Below are 5,003 nucleotides of genomic sequence, written 5' to 3'. Positions count from 1 at the left end.
TCTGGAGCAGTCAAATAAATATATATATATATTAATGTAGCTTAGATAGGAAAGCGTATGGAACCATCCTTGGATGTCTTGATAATGAAATATCTACCCTTTCTATTTATTTACAGCACATTTTATCAGGATTATGTGTGTGCGTATATATTTTTGCATTAAAATGGGCTTTTTCGGCCAGTACAGAACTGCTTGGAGGCTGGTAGGGATGCTGAGGCCCGAAGCAGCTTCTTGAATTTCTGAGCAGCCCTGGTTGGTACAAGATGGACCCAGTAGTCTTGAGTTACATGGACAGTCTACTGTGGCAATCAGATGTCTCACTACTGGATCCTCCAAGCTGACTCAATGACCATAATATTAGGTTTGCCTTTGAGTACTTTGCCAACAGTCAATTTCATGACTGCTTTGACCATGTCTGCTTCATCAGCCCCGAAGTTACTCAGTTCATCAAGTGCACCGGCAACCCAGCAGAGATCACTATGTTCCTTGAACCCTTGAATCTATCTACCCAATAAGAGAGTTATATATTTGGCCATTAATGATAACTCCAACCACACAGCTGGGGGAATCCAGTGGAGCTTGTTGGTTTCTCTACAGAATAAAAATGGCTTTTTTCATTATGATTCTTATGGTAGTAGTAACTCATTCCATGCAAAGCGGGTAGCAGAGAAACTAGAGGCTTTCTCAGGCAGAAAAGAAAACAAACTGGCCATTGTGGGAGAGAAAACCCTGCTCAACAAAGCAGCCACGACTTTGGGATGTACATGATACGTAACGCTGAGGCCTTGCATCAGAACTTCTCTAGACCACAGCCAAAATCAATATGGCAGCCACTCACTCCTACACACATCACAAAGAAGAGAGAAGAATGGAAGGATCTCACTGCCAGACTTGCTAAAAATTAGCTGTTGAAATATATTTGAGTTTTGAAGTCTCTTCTTTCTGCCTGTCCCCATATATTGGATGGCTGCAGTCTCAGTGCCTGAGGAAAGATGCCTGGGAGAGGAAAGCTTAGAGAGCTTACTTTCTCCTGAGAGAATGTCGTCCTCTGCATTATCCTAATGGAAAGTGTCAGTTTAACCCTAACTTCAGAGCAATATGTTCTGTGAAGATGTCTTCAAAATACGCACCAAAATGGATTAATTCACTTGCAGGCTCTCTTATCTACATTGGTTTATTCCAAAGAAAAAAGATTGATCTGTAAAACAAATTAAGACTATATGAAACATAGAAGCAAGAGAAAAATCATAGAGAAACCAAAAACTTACTGCACAGCCCACATATTTCAAGAGATCAACTGACTAGAAGCAGATCAAGACCTAACCTGATTCAAGATCAAAGTATTATAAGTTACTCAGTTCTATGATACCTCTTCCATTCAACATGCAAAGGCTTTCCCAGCTATAATCTTTGCCATTACTTGATAAAGTAGAGTTAGCCCACAGTTACCCATCTGATTCCTGGAGCACTTTAAGAAAGGGGGTATCTTAAATAACTTTGTTGAAATAAATGTCTGTGGTGGACCTTATGTTTTACATCTGAAACTTATTAAAAGTCGGTTTATTTTTGAGATATAAGGGAGAAAAAGTGACCTTTCTCAACTCTTCCACTTAATTCAAAATGCAGACAATGTAATTTTTGAAATGTGAAACCAATATAAAAAGATATTATTCCTTCTAAAAAAAAGTATTCTTTTCAATAAGAAGACTTTTCTTGGAATTACCATTGTGTCAGCCATTCTGCTAGACAGTTGCAGCAAATAATAGTCATCTATTATCACCCATTTCAATCATAGACAATCCCATTTCTAGTTACTGTTTTTCTAACTCCTGACCTTACCCTCTGTCAGTATGAAAAGAGATGGGTAAACAATAGCTCTATTAAGGGACTTCCCTGGAAAGTTATGACCAACCTAGATAGCATATTCAAAAGCAGAGACATTACTTTGCCAACAAAGGTACGTCTAGTCAAGGCTATGGTTTTTCCATTGGTCATGTATGGATGCAAGAGTTGGACTGTGAAGAAAGCTGAGTGCCAAAGAATTGATGCTTTTGAACTGTGGTGTTGGAAAAGACTCTTGAGAGTCCCTTGGACTGCAAGGAGATCCAACCAGTCCATTCTAAAGGAGATCAGTCCTCGGTGTTCTTTGGAAAGAATGATGCTAAAGCTGAAACTCCAGTACTTTGGCCACCTCATGCAAAGAGTTGACTCATTGGAAAAGACTCTGATGCAGGGAAGGGTTGGGGGCAGGAGGAAAAGGGGACGACAGAGGATGAGATGGCTGGATGGCATCACCAACTCGATGGACATGAGTCTGAGTGAACTCCAGGAGTTGGGGATGGACAGGGAGGCCTGGCGTGCTGCGATTCATGGGGTTGCAGAGTCAGACACGACTGAGCGACTGAACTGAACTGACTGAACTTGTGGTCCAGTGGCTAAGACTTTGCACTCCCAGTGGAGGGTGCTTGGGTTCAATCCTTGGTCAGGTAACTAGATCCTCCGTGTTGCAACTAAGAGTTCCCATGCAAATAAGAGTGCCTATGATGTAACTAAAGATCCTGCATACCATAACTTAAAAAAAAAATCACATATGCTGATGGAAGCCCTGAGGGCCTCAAATAAGACTTGGTGCAGCCAAAGGAAAAAAGAAAAAAAGCTTTATTAGGAAAACTGTAACATTCAACAAAGTACTTGCTTCCTCTCTTTGAGTCATGGAGAGAAATGTTAGGGAAAGGGACATGAGGTCCTCATAAAACAAAGGGAAGTGACTTTGGAGAGTGATTTTTGGAGTAGAAGTTTCATCCCTTGAGGATTTTGGGGGGTGAAATTTCCATTGATAAATATGAGATAGACATTGGAACAAGCTTGAATCTTAGGGATGAATGAATAAACATGAATAAAAGCTAACTTTATTGCCTTTCTGCTGTGGGACTCACCTACTGCTTTATTCAGCAGGAGCTTCCTAAGAAACACCTGTCCTGTGCTTGGTATGGAGCTAGGTAGTGGGGTTTCAAAAGTCAAGAAAACATATCCAATCAAGGTTTTGCCATCATAGAGCTTACTGACTAACTGGGATGCAAGTAATTGCTCATCAGTTGATTGAAGCTGACAAATGTCTGGAGAGAGGAAATACTGGGGACATAGAAGAATATATGCATGCATGTAAGTTGTTTCAGTTGTGTCCGACTCTGTGACCCTATGGAATGTAGCCCGTCAGGCTCCTCTGTCCATGGGATTCTCCAGGCAAGAATGCTAGAGTGGGTGGCCATGCCATCCTCCAGGGGATCTTCCCGACCTAGGGGTCAAATTTGCATCTGTTGTGTCTCCTGCATTGGCAGGTGGGTTCTTTACCATTACAACTACCTGGGAAGCTCAGAAGAATGTGTAAGACAGGTTATTTCTTTTTTGTTGAAGTTATCCCTCTAGTCTATAAGGACTGGCTTGAGAGCTGGAAAAAAAAATACAGGGTAATATATAGAGTTATTTTCATTATACCTAGTGTTTAGAACTGAAGTTCATGCTTACTTATACATACAAGGAAAGAAGACAAGATTTGAAGACAAAATAATAAATATAAGACCCAATTCTGCCACTTTACTGTGGAGTAACCTTGAATAAATCACATCACCTCTCTGACCTTGAGTTTCTTTGCAAAATGTAAGCACTGGTACCTAACTTAAACAGATTCCAAGGGCTGTGAGAGAGGCTCAGTTAAGACAATAAAAGGGGAAACATACTTTGCAAACCAACAAGACCTGTGTGGATTTTGTTGTTATTAATAGTATTGTTGCTATGTGAACAAGTCTGGGACTGAGCAGCTTAAGACTAGTATTAATTTATATGACTGAACAAATGGATGGCTCTGGTCTGCTACTTCTGAAAGCTCCCTGAATTTCTATACCACAGTTTCCCTTGTTTTTATAGTTTGGTCTTCTCTTGCCTGAAAGGATGAGTTTTGGAAGAAAAATGAAAGACTTGTTTTTAGACTCTGTTTAGGACTCTTTGGTGATGAAATTTCCATAGATAAACCTAAGACAGGCACTAAAACGGACTTGTGTCTATTTGGGACTGGTAGTGAACTCTGTCCGTGCTCTGCCCAAACCGTTATCCCAAATCCCACCCTCAACCCTTCTTACCTGTTCTGCGTGCCTCTGTGCAGTCTGTGTTTCTTCCATCTTGTATCTGTTACCTTCTTATAGAACAGCCTTTGATTACCGGAGCTGCTTTTACCTGAAAGCACAGAAATTAGAATTGCATGGTTGTTTACAATTCACACAAACCTCCAAATAGGGGCAACTCAAAGACAAGGATGGACTAACTCAGGACTATGAAAGCTCAGTTCCTCCCCTAGAGTTCAGACAGAGCTCATCTACTTACTGAAGTGAAGCTGAGACTGTCCTTAAAATTTTACCCTTGTTTGGCTTGTTCCTCTTGCCAAATTCTCCCCATTTCCTATTGTCCAATTTGCCCTGTTTCTCTTTGGAGTATTTTCTTAATACATGATCCTCCTTTCTGTGTCTGCTTCTGGGAACCTGATCTCAGGTAAATCCCTTTAATTTTGAGAAGCTAAGATACACATACTCTAAACAAGTGGCTAAGGAACCCCAGTGTGGATTTGTCTAAGTAAGTGGGAGAAAAATGACTGTGGAATAGAGACTATTTTGGCAACAATAGAGGCATTATCTCAAAACTTTTCCCTTTGAAGATCGTACTGAATAAACTCTAGTGGTAATAAATGTATTCAGTAGTAATTGAATTATGCCTCTGCAATATTTACTGTAACAGGCACTGGGGGCATATAAGATATGGTAGTTTAGACTAGAAGAAGAGACATATTACTTGACAATAAAAAGACTGGAGTTTTATACTGTACTTACAAATTAATAACCACTGTCTTTATAATTTACAAAGTGTGAAAAAACTTGCATTTATTGAATGTAGATAACTTTACATACATAATCACATTTAATTCTCAACACAACCATGTGAGGCAATCATTCTCA

General features: G+C 40.0%; 1 pseudogene; it reads left to right on the top strand.

Annotated features, from left to right (window-relative positions):
• The first annotated feature begins 218 nt into the window (after positions 1-218).
• On the top strand, positions 219-905 carry LOC105610704 (sentrin-specific protease 8-like; annotated as a pseudogene).
• The last annotated feature ends 4,098 nt before the right edge of the window (positions 906-5,003 follow it).

Source organism: Ovis aries, chromosome 14 (genome assembly GCF_016772045.2).
Source record: "Ovis aries strain OAR_USU_Benz2616 breed Rambouillet chromosome 14, ARS-UI_Ramb_v3.0, whole genome shotgun sequence".
Taxonomy (NCBI): Eukaryota; Metazoa; Chordata; class Mammalia; order Artiodactyla; family Bovidae; genus Ovis; species Ovis aries.
Note: the sequence above shows the minus strand (reverse complement) of the source record. Positions and strands in the feature narration are given on the sequence as shown.